We start from the raw sequence: 17,176 nt of genomic DNA on the forward strand, positions 1-17,176 counted from the left end.
AAATAGTAAAGATGTCTAACAACATACTTTGTAATGACCATTGGTCTTCCATATCACATTGAGGTTAAACTGCTTGTGAGGGATTTTTGAATAATATTCTGAAACATAAGATTAATTTTTGGCCTTGAAATTAAGCAACTTTTAAATGTTAAGTGCTATTGTCTAAATGTTTTTCAGAATTCATATGTTGAAACTTAATCCCCATGGTGGTGTTGTTATGAGGTGGGGACTTTAGGAAGATGATTAGTCATTCCGGCTCTCCTCTCATAAACAGATTAGTGCCTTATAGAAGATCTGGAGGGAAGTGGCTTAGGGTCTTTTTGCCTTTTTGGCCCTGCAAATATGTGAGGACACAGCAAGAAGGTCCTCACCAGACACTGAATGCTGTTGCCTTTATCTTGAACTGCCCAGCCTCCAGAACTGTAAGAAATAAACTTCTATTGTTTATAAATTACCCAGTCTGTCGTATTTTGTTATTAGCAGCACAAATGGACTAAAACGATGAGACTAAGATCACATCTGAATGGACCATTACTTAGAACAGGATGTGACCAGAGAGGAGGGTCCAGGAGAGCACTCAGCACAGCCACAGGGGACACTGGGGAAACTGAATCAGCCACTAATGCCAACAAAGCTTCCTGATCTACAGCACTCCTAAATCTTAGCTCATGTAAATACTCACCAGTGGCTGAGAGAGAAAGAGGAGGAGGAGCACAGGTAAAATCAGAGGCTATCTCAATTGGTAGGCAGAGACCATTGAAAAAGAATACAGGATAGGTAAGACTCAACAAGTCAGGTCAGGAATCCAATATCTAGATGGTATTAAAGCCGAGCCACAGCCTTGAATTCTGCCTGGAGAAACCTAAATCACAAATTCAATTAGTGGTACTGTGGCACTGGGGGAATGCAATAGTCTTAAATACAATGTTGACTTTGCACACATTTTAAAATATGTATTTATAACAATGAGACATTTCAAATAATAGTGATAGTGGCTAGTGTGCATTCAATAATGTTTCAGTGACTGTTCTAAGTGCTTCACATCTTAAATGCTGTAAACTATTATCCTCATTTTGCACTTGAGAGACTGAAGTATTGAGATATGAGCTGTGAAGTCTTGGAGGACACGGGAAGCAATGCATTTACCATTGTTGCAATTTTGTCACTTAAAAGGTAGACTTGGACAGACGAGAAATACAGCTCTTTTAAGGCAATGCCATTTACTTAAGAAGCACATAATGAAGGATTTGAGATTATCCTAGAGAGTGTCTCAAAGGGTAAGATTTTTTAAATTTTTCCAACAATAGTGAGAATTTCCTGTTCACTTACACAATGCTAAGTTTGGTGCATTATTATAAATGCCCACTTTAATTAATACAATAGTACAATGTACTTCACCTAGAATTAATGGATGAGGTAGGAAGCAAACTTGCTCCTATTTCTCAAAGAGGTGTGGAGAGAGACAGAAGTTAGGGAAAAATTTCTAATAAAAAATCAGCTGTTGAAATCAAAGAAGCTTTAGCATGAACCAAATTGCTAAGAACCAATGGCAAATTAGAAGAGGTTAACTAGGTGCTGGGATCCTAAAAAGAGATCTACCATCCAGAAACTCAGACTGGAATTTGATAACCTTCTGAGAAACATCAGATTACTGTTAAAGCACATTCCAATAAACTAGAGCTCCTATTTGGCTCAGGATGAATGTTTTTAATTTTGAATACTGCTCTGAATTGCTTATCATGAAAATGTTTAATAATGCGATGTGGCTACAATGTAGGAATGCACTGTAAAGAGAGGCAGAAGGTGAATAATTGGGCAAAACAATCTCAATTTAAAATGAGCAGGGCAGCTGGTTCATAAAAGAAATACTGTGTACACGAGTGGAAGAAAATAGCTGGTGAAAAACAAAGAGAATCAAAAATAGTGTAACACAGAGAAAATGAACTGCAGTTCCTTTCTCTTTTAAGTCCTAAATAGAAAGCCATATGATGTAAGCAGTGGGTTTCTATATTACCCAGAATCCCAAACAACAACTAAAGATCTAAAGATGTGCTTTTGGCAGTAGAGTTGGAGAAAAGAATAGATTCCAGATGACTTAGATGATGCCCCTCACGGAGGCCCAGGAAATATTCGCCAAGGCGTCAGTTACATGGACAAGGTAAAGAACATCACAGTTGGCCACACAAGACATTTGGGCCTCTATATGAAATTTATGTTCGTTGTGTGTTGTTTCCAAGTAAAATTTCAATTTAACTATTTCTTTGATAAGAAATCGCCATAATTCTTAGAGTGCTGAAAGGGAGAAAATGAACCAACTATAGTCATGGACAATGAAATTAATTGCCTGAGAATTTCCTGTAAAAGGGCTCTGGATTAGGTCACAACACACTTATGTTAAATGCTGTATGAGACATTCTCCAAAAAATATCCTAAATGGGGCCTAGATCTCCTGGCACTGTCATATAAGGAGTTCTTCTGATGGGACTAAATTGAACAAATAGAAAGTAATCGTTATCTGTTAGAAAGGTGTAGCCAGGTCTTCCTGTACCCTTTCCAAAAGAAAAACTGCATATCTTCCATGAGAGACAAAAGTATGTACCATCTGCAAATTCTTGCAAAGAGCTGTATCACATAAAAATTACCCTTATTCTCTCCTTTGATATGTGGATTTCTATAAATAAATCGAGAGAAGCTAAGCCTTTGGTAAGCTAAAAAAGACAAAATAAAATTGTGACTGGATGTCACTATGAGCCCACAGTTTCAGTCTAGAATAAATAAAAGGAATCTGTTTCCATGCCCCTTTTCTAGAACTGTTGCACATTTTCACCAGGCTGCCTGGTCCAGGAGAAAAGAAGTCTGGGAATGGGGATGCTATCTTTGTAAAGGCTTTGGAAAGGATCTCAGCATGGCAGTGAGAAACCACATTGGTTCTCTATGGGAATTAAGCAGATTAAGTGTACAAACCTATAATTCCAGGGAAGTAACAGCCTTGTTGCTGCAAAGGGTAGAAGCTTCAGAGTGGAAGTCACTATTAATTCCTATGTGGTTTGCCACAAAGGGTGTGCTGTCAGCAACAACAACCCCTAGAGCTGCTAGCTTGAATTCTCAGGCCATGCTCACATGAACTACAGAATCCTACAGTGACTCTAGAGACTGGTGTGCTTATGTCTCTCATTCTATGCTATGAATAACTGAATCCTGCCTCAGCTGATGGTATTCCCAAACCTAAGGACTAGACAAGGGCACAGCTGCAGCACAAGTTTTAGAGTGTGGGTCTGAGATTAGAGGGAAGTCAGGCCAGGAAAGAATCCCTCAAGTGTTGAGGGTCAACATAACAAGCTCAGAAGCAAATGTAACAAGCTGCCAAATCTCCAAGGTAAAAGTTGGTAGCTGAAATAGTTTAGAGAGATTCTGTAGGGAGAAAGACATATTTGAAGTGAAGTCCACAGATGAGGATTTCAGGACCTTGCAGGATACTGAAAGCAGGTTTTTTGTTTGTTTGGGTTCTATTTTTTCTTAAGCTACCATTGTATTAATGGTCTGAGGATCTTTTTTATTATTTATTTATTTATTTTCAATTTTTGTAGCTATATAGTTGGTGTATATATTTATGGGGTACATGAGAAATTTTGATACGGGTATACAATGCATAATAATCACATTAGGGTAAATGGGGTATCCATCACCTCAAGCATTTATCCTTTCTATTACAAACAACCCAATTATACTCTTTTAGTTATTTTAAATGTACAATAAATTATTATTGACTATAGTCCCTGTTATGCTATCAAATACTAGATCTTATTCATTCTAACTATATTTTTGTACCCATTAACTATTTCCACTCCACCTACCACACTCACTACCTTTCCCAGCCTCTGGTAACCATTATTCTACTCTGTATTATTTGTAAGCTTCATGGTAACCATAAAATTTAAAACAACAGATACACAAAAAAATAAAAAGCAAGAAATTAAAGCATACTACCAGAGAAAACCACCTACACTAAAAGGAAGACAGGAAGGAAGGAAAGAAAGAAGACCACAAAACAACCAGAAAACAAATAACAAAATGGCAGGAGTAAGTCCTCACTTATTAGTAGTAACAGTGAATGTAAATGGAGTAAACTCTCCAATCAAAAGACAGAGTGGTTGAATGGATTAAAAAGCAAGACCCATTGATCTATTGCCTATAAGAAACACACTTCATCTATAAAAACACACATAGACTGAAAATAAAGGGATGGAAAAAGATATTCCATGCAAATAGAAACAAAAAAAGAGCTGGAATAGCTATACTTACATCAGACAAGATATATTTCAAGACAAAACTTTAAAAAGAGACAAAGAAGGTCACTATATAATGATAAAGCAGTAAATTCAACACAAGGATATAACAATTATAAATATACATGCACCCAACACTGGAGCACCCAGATATATAAAGCAAATATTAGAGCTAAAAATAGAGACAGGCCCTAATTCAGTAATAGCTGGAGACTTCAACACCACACACTCAGCACTGGACAGATATCTAGACAGAGAAATGACAAAGACATACTTCATGATATCCTTACTTCTATTTTTACCTGCGAACCTTTTTGAGACTCATTTTATAAAGAGGGTACAGTTGAAACTGGATTGTTCCATCGTGCCCATATTTATGAGGTAGAGGCATGTAATCTTGGTGTTTGACTTTTCTATTGATAAAGAACAACAGGGAGCACACTTAGAGCGCTGTTCAGTAACTCTTTCCCAAAAGGGCTTTCAAGTGCTAATTGGTCAGGAATTGACCACTTCTTATCAAGGGCCAAAACCTATTGAGCCACAAAATTTAAAAAAAAATAATTGAGACAGGGTCACACTCTTTGGCCCAGGCGGGAGGACAGGGGTGCAATCATAGCCCACTGCAACCTCCACATCCTGGGCTCAAGCAATCCTCCCACCTCAGCCTTCTGAGTAGCTGAGACTACAGATGTGTACTACCATACCTAGCTAATTTTTGTATATTTACTTTTTGTGTTTTGGTTTTTGGTTTTTTTGAGACAGAGTTGCGCTCTGTCACCCAGGCTACAGCGCACTGGCACAATCTCAGCTCACTGCAACCTCCACCTCCCAGGTTCAAGCAATTCTCCTGCCTCAGCCACCCAAGTAGCTGTGATTACAGGCACCCACCACCATGCCTGGCTAATTTTTTGTTGTTGTTATTTTAGTAGAGACGGGGTTTCACCATGTTGGCCAGGCTGGTCTCGAACTCCTGACCTCAGGTGATCCTCCTGCCTTGGCCTTCCAAAGTGCTGAGATTACATGCGTGAGCCACCACACCCCGCCAATTTTTGTATAATTTATAGAGATGAGGTTTCACCATGTTGCCCAGGCTGATCCTGAACTCCTGGGCTCAAGCCATCCTCCCACTTCAGCCACCCAAAGTGCTGGGAATACAGGTGTGAGCCACTGTGCCCAGCCAAAATACATTTAATTTTCAAGTTTCTCACATCTCTCTTGGCAATTATGGAATATAGGCTGTTCTGTGATGGTATCAGGTAAAGAAGAGCATTATTTCTTTTTTAATGTTACACATCAGGGGTTAGCAAACTATAGCCTGTGTGCTGAATCCAGCCAGTTCCCTGTTTTTGTAAATAGAGTTTTATTGGGACATAGCTATGTTCATTCATTTACATATTGTTTATGGGTACTTTTATGCTACAATGTTAGAAATGAGTAGTTGCAACAGAAACTGGTCCACAAAGCCTAAACTATTTTTCACCTGATCCTTTACAAAAAAGGTATGCCAACTCCTACCCTAAAGTAAAAAAGGATTTGAATTTTGTAAAATTCTGTGACAGTTTAGTTCTGCGTGCAGGTCCTGATGAATTGCTTCTCCTGCAATATAAGTAAGCAACAAAAAGTCAGTTGAGTCTCTGGGGTTGCTGCGATTGTAAGGTAAAGGCAGAACCATCTGGCTTGCCGAATCTCAGGAGACAAGTGTCTTCAGAGGCACCACCCACAATTTCAGAGACCCAGGACTGGTTGCCAGTCTCATAAGCAGTTGTGGCATGTGGAGTGTGACCCAAAGGCATGTTAACCTTGAAACTCTGAACACTGTGATAGCCAACTTAACAACCACTAAAACTAATTGTCATAAACCTTGCAAAGAAATAACCTTCTCCCCAAAGTGTTGGGCTTTCAACTCTATCTCAGACAACAGCAACAGCAAATGGGACTTTCGGAAGGTGAGAACTCTGGGAAGCAGACAGCCCAGGAAAGAGGAGCCCAGCTTCTTCTCTGAGCTCGCTGACCACTAAGGCAGAAAGGCCATTTCTACTTTTCACATTTGGGCAGCACAGCTCCTCTGAAATGCCCAGTACTGATTCCCTTACTTTTCTCTCATGGAAATCTCTAAACTCCTGTTTCTTCCACCTGCTGGTCAGCTGTGCAGTGGCTCTTAGCTACTTGGATGCAAACCCTCCAGAGTAGAGTGGATTACTCTGGTCATTCTGCTACGGAACGGGTTTTGCTTACATTCTAGCTCATGCATCTGCATGTGAGGGAGGGAAGAGACAAGCCTTAGGGGTGTCCACGAGTTACTTTGTTGTGGATACGCTGCACTTCTGAAAATTTCCTGCTGCGTCTTCTCCTATCATTGCCTCTGATAAAGTAGCTATGTATATCCACTAAAGGTGGCTACCGGCCAGGGGACCCCAAACTCTGTGAAATTCGTCTGGATGTGCCTGCTTTCTAAATGGATTAGGCAGAACCTTCAAGGTGTTTGAACCTAAATGGCAACTTGATTATTTTCACTAGTTCTCAGCCCCTTTGTTGCCTCTCCTCTTCCAATTGCAAAAAGGCCCAGCCTTTTTTGAGTGTGAGCTGCCAGTCACCATCTGCTTCTCTTCTTCTACCAACTGTATCTGATATGTAATCACACTAATTATAATTCTGCTCCATTACGTTCCTCGCAGGTTTGAGGAGAGGCTGGTTTTTGGGTGCATTTGGAACTAACCACTTCTCACCATGAGAGGGTCCTCCAGCTGGTTTTATGCCAACTTTGTTGCATGACGAGTGAATGCAGAGGAACTCCCAGTCCCAAAAGTAGATCCCAGTATTCGGTTCAATGCTATCTATATCTCAGGGGCAAGGAACAAGAGCCACAGTTCCCCCCACACCATGACAGGGTAAACACCACCTAGCATTAGGGACTTTAACAACGCTAAACCAGAAGGTCAGGTGATGAAGACTCTCTGCTACGGAAAGTACCTCAGGCTCATTAGCCTATCTAGGTGGGGCTCATCTGTGTGTGCTGGGGGGGCATGGCTGTGGTCGGGGGCATGGTTGACTCTTTCTCTCTCTCCTACTCCCCTTGGCCAATCCTCACTTGTCTATCGGCCCCCATCACTTGTAAGGTAAACAAACAGCAAGTGATGGGGGCTGATAGGTGAGGATTGAAGCGGACTGGGAGACAAAAAGATAGTGGTGCAGAGGATTACCTCTCGCAAGCCTGAGAAAGGTATGAATAATTTTAAAAACAAAACCAAACCTCTGCCAGTGAAAATGCTAGAGCCCCACTCTGCCAGAGCTCCTCCCTTTCCATGATAGAGCTCTATGAGTGGGTCACTGTGCTGGAGAGTCACTACAAGTTCATCTTTATGGTAATGGAGAAAATTCCACCTCTGATCCCCCCAGGACTGAAGTTACCCTGTTCTTCCTATCTCTATTGCATGGCAGATGATGAGAAGACCTGACCACCTCTGAAGGAGCAGACCTCGTCCCCCCAGCCACCTGCTCCAGCCCCTTGCTACCTCCTTGTCACATCCCTCCATCCCTTGGTGTTTTGCTGCTCTTTCCCGTGCCTGCCACACTGTGGAGGTGGGAGAGGCTTTCTCATCACCAAGGTTCCAATGTTCTAACATGGTCCTGGTATGGAATAAATTGTGCATCCCCTGCCTCAATTCATATGTTGAAGCCCTAACCCAAATGTGACTGTATTTGGAGACAGGCCCTTTAAGGAGGTAATTAAGGTTAAATGAAGTTTTAAGGGTGAGCCCCTAATCAGATGGGACTCGTGTCCCTATAAGAGGAGGAAGAGACCCTGGAGATCACTCTCCTTCCATGTGCATACAGAAGGAAGGCCATGAGACGGCACAGGAGAAGGCGGCCACATGCAAGTCAGAAAGAGAGGCCTCCCCAGAAACCAATCCTGCTGCCACTTTGGTATTGGACTTCCAGCCTCCAGAACTGTGAGAAAATTAATTTCTGTTGTTTAAGCCACCAAGTCCATGGCAGATTGTTATGGCAGCTGGAGCTGACAAATATGGTCTGACACAGGAGGGACATGCTTTGTCATTGGCTTCTAGTGTACCCTTTCATTGGTAACCTCCATCTTCAGTCTCTTACAGTGCCTTCCACAGGAAGTTGAGAGACAGCCCTTTGGCACTAAGCCTCAGGAGCTATGAGAGGGAACATCAAGTTGTATTTGAAACCATCCACCCTGCCCTGCCTGTCTAGCTTTGTCCAGAGTCTGAGCTGTAAGTTCCCTAAGTCCAATTCACGATTTCCCTCAGCTGGCCCATCTATTCTATCACCACCCAAAAAGGACCCCAGCCCTTCTCCTGACCCTCTAGAAATCTTTCTTGGGAAGACAACACTGGCCTCTGCGGAACACTCACTCTGCAGTGACTGCTTTTTTCATTTAAAGGTCTCTTTTCCTGTGTGTCTCTGTGCTTCTCACAGCATCTTTCCTTGTCTCTTTCTTTTGAAAATATCCTTTTGTTATTCTTTCTCTGTCTCACTCTTGAGGTCTGTCCTCATCTCTTACTCCTAATGATTCCCTTTCTCTTTCTTTCTTCTCTTTCACCCTTAACATTGAAGTATAAGTTATTTTTAACTTATTGAATATGGCTTGTTCTCCAATACTAATTTGATAAGTAAATGAGTCCAAAATATATGCCTCCTCTTGCATAACAACAAATAAGCAAACAGAGATAAAATTAACATAGCTTCTCTAATCCTTGACTCCACTATTCCTGGGTTCCTCTGCTCAGCACTACTAACCAACATTTGTTGGTGCCACAAGGGGGCAGTGTGATCAAGCAGATTATTTAACCCAAGCAGCTATAAGAGAAGTCAGAGGAGGCAGGGAAAGGTAGAGGCAGAAATCAAGAAATTGCCTGCTTCTGTCACTGGGGAAGGGCCATGGCAGGCAAAGAGCATGGAGAATGATTCCACTGGCTTTCTGACTCATCAGTTTTTATATCTATGAAATGAGATTATACCCAACTAGAGGAACTTAAAAGTTCATCCTGGCGCAAAAGTCTTTTGATTGGAAATCAAAAGGCAGGGGAGGGTGGTGAGGTCAAGGATGACTGAATCTTTCAGTACGGTTGAGCACAGGGACCTGGAGGCTTGCTTATGCACATATTGATTGTGTGGTAATGGAATGGATAAAGAGAAAGATCTAGCCGGTATCTGGAAATTTGTGCCTAGAACTCAGAAGAAAAATGAGGAAAAGAAATGTGATTTGGGAGGTCACAAAAGCCACTTACATGGAGAGCCAAATGTTCTGCGATCTCCACCTGATGACTTAGGCAAGCCTCTGCTTCCCAGTCCTGTGTCTTCCTAACTTCCCAAGCTGGGACCCAATATGTGCCTGTCCTAACTCTGTCATTTGCAAGTGACAAAAACTCAAGTCAAATTAGAATTAGTGAAAAAGGCGATTGGCTTTTGTCTCTGAATTCTAGAGAAGCACTAGCCAATATAGTGTGAGACACATACATAATTTAAAAAGTGCTTACCAGCAGACACACTTTGGAAAGCTGAAAGGTCAAGGTAAAATTAATTCTAGGAATGTATTTTTTAAATTCAGTATATCCAAAATTATTCTACTTTGAATATGTAATCAGAATGTTAAAATTATTGAGACATTTGAAAATTTGTGTACAAAATCTTCAAAATGTGGCATGCATTTTACATTTCCAGCCATCTCAACTTGGCCTAGCTATATTTTATGTGCTCAATAGCCACATGTGCCAATGACAATCATATTAAACAGTGCAGATCTAAAGCTAGACCCTTGACATAGGGCTGGATCCAGGAACTTAAATAAATAGTATGGTGTGTGCTAAGTTTTGCATTTCTTTGCATGTTGGGCTCATCCTCTCCAAAAAGATACTTTGGGGAAGATGGCCCACATGTAGTTGCAGCTTGTGTTGTGCTTACACCTCACAGTCACAGAAGAAAAGACAATGCAATTTCAATAGCTTTGATTGGTCCTGATGATGTCACATGATCCTCCATGAATCAATCACTGAGGCCAGGGGAATGGAACCAACTCTAACCAACATTGTTTTCAATAGCTCAGGCAAACAAAGCTCTGATTGCCCAGGCCTGGCCACATGCTCCTCTCTGGACCTGAGGGTAGAATGAAGAGGCTGTTCAGCCCCACCTGAGCCACACAGAATCAAGGAAGATGGGTCTCCAAAAGAAGGGATGTGGCACACATCACATACATCCATTTAACTGCCACTTGTAGATTTAAACAGCCCAGAAACCCTGGATTCCATGCAATCCCAAGGCAAGGGAGATTAGGAAGGTACTAATAGCTGTCCATCCAGTCACACCTTGATGACCAGTTCTTTTTCTACTTACACCATAATCATAGTATCACAGGAGTGGAATTCCACTGGATTCCCACTTCTGAATCTGCAAGTCCATTTAGCCAGCTTCTCAAGGCTTGTGGCCAGATCCCGGATTCCTCTGAGGGTCTAACCTGTTCCTCCATCAGGCCCCTTGGAGCTTAGATTTAATTTTAACCACGTGCCCTGTGCTTTTTCCCTTGTAGAGCTCACATTTGCTCTGAAGCTCAGATTTAGTAATCTTAGGCTCAGCTCCTTCATTCAACTATAGTTGCCTTTGAGAGGCAACCTCAGTCCTCATGGTGCTTTCCTGACACTGAACTCTGATAATTTACATAGCAATAAAAAATTACACAGAGATTGTATAGTATAAATAACAACAACATAAGATTATGGAGCCATATTGAAGCTGGGATTCAAATCCCAGCTCTGCCACTTAGTGTCTCTGTGATGTTGTGCCAATTAACCTTCCTATGCTTTTTTTTTTTTTTTTTTTTGTCTTCAACATATGGATAAAAGACAACTTACTTACCAGGCTTGTGGTGTAAGTTAGATCTATAAATATATGCAAAATGCAAACCACTTTATGCACAGAATTTACAGAGCTTTTACATACACAATATTTAATCCACATAACAATCCAGTTGTGTAGGCAAGGTAGGGTTTAGTTAGAGAGCTAGAGAGTGGCACACAGCTGGCAATGTGATGATTCCAATCCAGTGCACCACCCAGTCGGCCCACTGCCTCCTCCACCACCTGGGGGCAGCACAGGGCACAGTGTGAGCACTCAAATATAATTCATAACTGGCTTTCCATTTACAGAAGCACATCAATTAAAGAAGAATGAGTATTCCATGGCACAGTGAAACTGATTTTCATGTGGGGCTTGTAGGATCTGTCATTACTAATTCATCACGCTTCAAATATTCAACCCAAATGTTGAATTTTTAAGGGTTGCAGTTTCACAGAATTTGCAGTAAGTGTCACCCTACAGCTACTGAACAATCAATGCCCCAGATCTAAAAGTAACAAGAAAGTGAAAAAGTGTAATGCACATCCTATAACATCACCTACATTTTAACCTAGATAAAACAACACAAAACAAAAAGAAAAAAAACAAAAAACACTGCACCATTTCATGTTACATTGCAGATGACTGTTTTTGCGGCATATTTCTTCCCACTGCATCCCCTTGACTCCCTATTTGTCAGGAAGTGTCTTTGGGACATGGTTATGTGCTAATTGCTGGAGACTGGCAGACTGTTAAAGTAGAATTTTCAAAAGCGTTACTTGTTCTGTTGTTTTGATATCCCCCAAGTCCTATGACTATCCCTCAGAGTTGGATCTTCTTGATGCAAAACAGCACACTGTCCTCTCCCTACCTTCTTTGCTCCTTCCCGGATCAACAGTCATGATGAACTTGGTTGCCCTTATAGCTGGACAAGCGTGTTTTAGGACTATTTAAAAACATGGGGGATAATAGTAACCTTGTATTTGTTTTACTCCTTGTACTTTTCAAAGAAATTTTTTAAAATATCTGTAATCTCACTTGAAATTTATAACTACCTTGTATAATGAGTAGGGCAGATATTGTACTCATTTCAGAAAAGTGGAACTAGGCTAGAGAGGTTAAGTCAATTGACTAAGATTGCACAGCTGGTCAGCTGAAGGAAGTACTGTATTTCCCAAATCCAATCCCAGAACACATTCTGCTATTGTTAAAGAGGAACCAGGGTCTAATATGCATATTAGCATAACTTAGGTGTGTTCCACACTAAGTAGATTTTGACTGAAAGAGAATAATCAGCTTCAACAGTCTCAATAGCCGCAAAATCATAATCTCCCATTTATCTACAGTCTAGGATGGTAAAGAATAGAACTTTCTGGTTAGAGTGCCACACATATATCTATGATTTGATACTGCTAGAGTGGCTATCCTAATCTTGATCTATGTTAGGATTTCTAGAATGTAAGTTTATTTGAGGGGACAGACTTTGGTTTGCTTCCACATCTTCAGCACCTGGAACAGTCCCAGGCACATAGTAAGTGCTTAATTTGTAGTTTTAAATATTTAAAAATCTTAAATATTTGTTGAAAAAATAAAATCCGGAGAAAAGCAAAGCAGAAAGGAAAAATAGTGAAAATGTGTGCACTGTGGTTTTGCACAATTCAGCTTTCCAGGTTTGCCTCAGTCACTTAATATATAGAGGTATCTATCTTCCATTTTATATCTGATTCTGTTCAATAGACAGAACTACAGAACAAATGAGACATTTAGCAGTTGGCATCCCTGCATTTTCCCTGAGCCCTTGTTATTTCCCCAGTGTTCATAAATGCCATATTCAAATATTAAAGTCATTCATAGTCATCCAAATCAGAATCTTCAATCCACAAATGGATTTCCTGCCCCGACTCTCACCCCTCAGTCAAGTTAATAGTTTCCAAGTTTTGTCCATCAGAAATGGCTGAGTTTTGAGCAGAATATACTGTGATTTTTTACGTGTGTTTTTCAACGGCCCTATACTTGGATTGTGTCCCATCCCATCATCAAATTGCTCCAGAAATATCACCAAACCCAGGCCATCAGAGGATTTCAACCACCGCGTTGGGGCTAGAGGCTAGACAGCACTCTAGAGTCTCATGGAGTATACTGGGCAGTTTGTCATCTGATTTCTCCATTGGAAAGCAAGACTGGGTTCCCAGGCACATGCATTTCTTGCCTGAATTATTGAAATAATCACCCAGCTAGCTTATGAAACTTAGTTTCTCCTCCACTTTCTCATTCTGTAATATAGGGCTTACGTCATCACTTCACTTTCTGCTTTCAAACCTTATGGTGCTTCAGTTCCCAAGAATAAAGGACAAAAACTTAGCAGTGCATGTAAAACCCCTGATCTCCGGCCCTAAACTATTTGACTATATTACTGCTCTCTTTCACCAACTATCCATGAACAACACTACCTGCTATAATCAAAGTTAATAAACACTTTCAACAACCCCATCTCAATTCCTTTATTATTCTGATTTCTCTGCCCTGGAATGTGCATTTCTCCCTCCTCTAATGCCTGAGAATGTTCACTAGTCAGAGCCCAATACTAAAAAATTCACCTGAGCACATATGATGTTGCTGGTAGTATAACTTGCTATAATCTTTCTAGAAAATAATTTGGCAATAGATATCAGGAGACTAAAAGCTCATATTCTCTGGCCCAAATATTTTCCCTATCTATCCTTTCTAAGGAAACAAACTTAAGAAATTATCCCCTGGGAAATCCATTACAGTGTTATTTATAATAGTAAAAAATACAATGACCCAAATTTCCTCCTGTTGAAGAATGTTTAAAACAGCAACTTTCAAACTTTTTTGACCATGATCCTCAATAAGAAATAAAAGGTGTATTATAATCCAATTACACTATTCATTTATATCCACACAGTAAACATACATTTATGTGTGTGTGTCTGTGTGGAGAGATCTGAAATAAAATCTTCATGAGACAATACATATTGTTAACTACATATAATGCATACAATTTCATTTTTTAAAATGTTGATTACAACCCACTAAACCTACCAATTAATAGGTTGCGAGCCACTGTTTGGAAAACAGTAGATTTAAAATATGATCGTAGTATAATGGAATAATACTTAGTTACATAAATATTTCTTAAAATAATAATCGCCCAAGAATATAATAGTTATAGAAAGCAAGGTACTGGTTAGGCAAGTGGCTCACACCTGTAATCTCAGCACTTTGGGAGGCAGAGGTGGGTGCATCACGAGGTCAGGAGTTCAAGACCAGCCTGGCCAGCATGGTGAAACCCAGTCTCTACTAAAAATACAAAAAATTAGCTAAGCATAGTGGCAGGTGCCTGTAATCCCAGCTACTGGGGAGGCCGAGGCAAGAGAATCGCTTGAACCCCGGAGGCAGAGGCTGCAGTGAGCCGAGATTGCACCACTGCACTCCAGCCCGGGTGACAGAGTGAGACTCCATCTCAAAAACAAAAACAAAAACAACCAGCGAGGTACCAATTGTCTACACAGCCTGATTTTAATATTTTTTGAAGTATATATGCATTGGGATAGTTCTCTGGGGCCATTGCTAAGACAGAGGATACTCCACTGTGGTCAACAATTTGCCTAATATTTCTATGTCGCAGTTTCTTGCAGGGAGCATAACAGAAGAGCATGGCATTCAGACAGTCCTGAAGTCCTGTGTGCTCTTGGATTAACTGTAAAATGTATTCATTTTATTTGGCTGGGCACAGTGGCTCATGCCTGTAAACCCAGCACTTTGGGAGGCCAAGGCAGGCAGATCACTTAAGTCCAGGAATTTGAGACCATCCTGGGCAACATGGCAAAACCCCACCTCTACAAAAAATACAAAAATTAGCCGGGCACAGTGGCACACGCCTGTAGTCCCAGCTACTTGGGGAGCTGAAGTGGGAGGATCGCTTGAGCCTCGGAGATCAAGGCTGCAGTAAGCCAAGAACGCACCACTGCACTCCAGCCTGGGTGACAAAGTGAGACCCTGTCTCATTTAAAGAAAAATAAAAGTATTCATTTTATTCAATAAACACCATTGGCCATAAATATTATGTGCTCAGAACTAAAAAATGCGAAGGTGTTCCAAATCTATCACATGAAGGCAGACATTTAAACAAATACATGCACTAGTGTTTCAGATGATGGATGGATGATGTACAGTGGGGGCCAAAAACGAGAAAGAGTGCTCATTTCTATTGGGAGATAATGCCTGACCTGAGACTAAATAAACATAGGTTTCCACCAGGAAGTCAAGGAAGAAACGAAGAGCAATCCAGGTAGAAAGAAGGAGCACAGAGAAGGGTGAATCTTCGTGGTAAATTCAGGGCTTAGCAGGCATACTGCCATGATTGGAGCACAAGATAAGGTGGGGATGGGGCTGAAAAGTTAATCTGGAGAACGGAGTGCAGGCAGAACCACGGAGGGCCTTGTGTGCAATGCCAAGGACTCTGGACACTCTGAGCCACTGATTCTTACAAGAATGCACATAGCCTGTGCAGCTTTAAAGACGACAGGTGCCTAGCTCACCCCCAGTAACACTAATTAGTTGGCCCTTGGTGAGATTTGCCATGTTTTATTTTTTTACTCAACCTCTTTGTGTAGGCAGTGAGGGGCCACTTAAGGAATGCAATAAGCAGAGGTGTAGTATCACAGTTTCAATCAGCTACAGTGTGGAGAATGGATTGGAGGTATACAAGATTGAAAGCAAGAGATCCAACTAAAGAGACCATCATGGTGGCCCAAGTGAATAAGGGCAAAAACACAGGCTAGAAAAAATGCAGGTGGAATACAAAGGAGAGGAAGGATATTGAAATGTCAAGTACACAGTCCAGACTTACTATAGAGGCAGGGATGGTGTGAAAAGGTGGGTTGGATCATGGGGTTGAAACTCCCATGATCTCCTGCATCCCTCCTAAATGCATAGGTAAAATAAAAACAGATATTTTCTGTGCTAAAAGAATCACAGGAAAAATCCTCCGCCTTCCCTTCCTCCATCCTCCACACTTTCCAATAACTTGTTGCCTCTAAGTAGTTCTTCTTTCTGAAGTCATAATTAGTGTCTGGGGGCAAAGAAAGGAGACATAGAGGTGGAAAGGAATTAAGAATGACTGCCTTTCCAACACTTCAGGGAAAGTAATACTTACCTCAAGGAGTGAGAAAAAATAAGATAATGTATGGATTGTGTCTGGCACATGGTAGGCTCTCAAAAAATCACTTCCTTTTCCTGGAAGGGAGTGACTGAAGCTCAAGCCCTCCCCTTGTCTGAGCAAAAATTTCTACCCAGCTCTGTTTTCCTCTCAAACATATTTGTAAGTTTTCTAGTGCAAGACTAAAATGACAAGTTTTCACTTTCTTTCTCAGACAAGATTTTTTTTTTTAATCCTATGGAATAAAGTCAGAACTGGATGAAGGATTTTCCCCTTTCTGCTGCGTTCCATCAATTGAGAAGAAACTCTCTTTCCTGATAATCTTCTCTGAAATGTAATATTTTTTTCATCCTTATACTCAATGGGGGAAAAAAAGTACTAGCAGCAACACATCTGAAGATTCCTTGTACCCATCTAAAAGTTAACTCCTCTTTAGTGCTTTGCAAGTAAGCAAAAACACTACACTTCAAAAAAAAAAGAAAGCAAGCAAGCTGCAGAGGACTCTATGAAAGCTGTTCTTTTTATAGAAGTGTGGTCACAAATCAATGCATTGTTAATGAAGAGTTTATAAAACTCTAGAGTTATGTGGAGACTCAAGACTTATGACTTCTCGCTGTGGGGAGGTGTGGGCTGAGAGTTTACACAATGGGGGCTTTCAGCCCCATTTACTTCAGAAGAGCTTTGCCCAAGAAGCCTGATGAGAGAATTGCCCTTTTCCCCTCCTTTCCAAAATGTCAGCCCGGATTGTTTCGAGAACTAGGGAGAGTAGTGTACTGATCTAAATCATTGAAATATTCCTTGAAAATTTAAAATTACCAGAAATGCACCGTTTCTTTTTCTTCTGAAAGCACAA

At 40.8% G+C, this 17,176-nt stretch overlaps 1 protein-coding gene across 9 annotated transcripts in view; it reads right to left on the bottom strand.

Annotated features, from left to right (window-relative positions):
- IGSF11 (immunoglobulin superfamily member 11) overlaps positions 1-17,176 on the bottom strand; it is a 446,505-nt gene that overhangs the window by 188,069 nt on the left and 241,260 nt on the right. For 2 of the 9 annotated variants that reach the window (XR_010155728.1, XR_010155721.1), the window contains 2 exons: positions 4,589-4,699; positions 683-862 (listed from right to left, as the gene is read on the bottom strand). The exons of 5 other annotated variants lie outside the window; for them this stretch is intronic. The gene's annotated coding sequence lies outside the window, so the exon portion shown is untranslated. Of the gene's footprint in view, positions 1-682; positions 863-4,588; positions 4,700-11,240; positions 11,387-17,176 lie in introns of those variants that run through there. 2 more of the 9 variants (XR_010155733.1, XR_010155720.1) reach the window with 1 other exon arrangement.

Source organism: Pan troglodytes, chromosome 2 (assembly GCF_028858775.2).
Source record: "Pan troglodytes isolate AG18354 chromosome 2, NHGRI_mPanTro3-v2.0_pri, whole genome shotgun sequence".
Classification (NCBI taxonomy): domain Eukaryota; kingdom Metazoa; phylum Chordata; class Mammalia; order Primates; family Hominidae; genus Pan; species Pan troglodytes.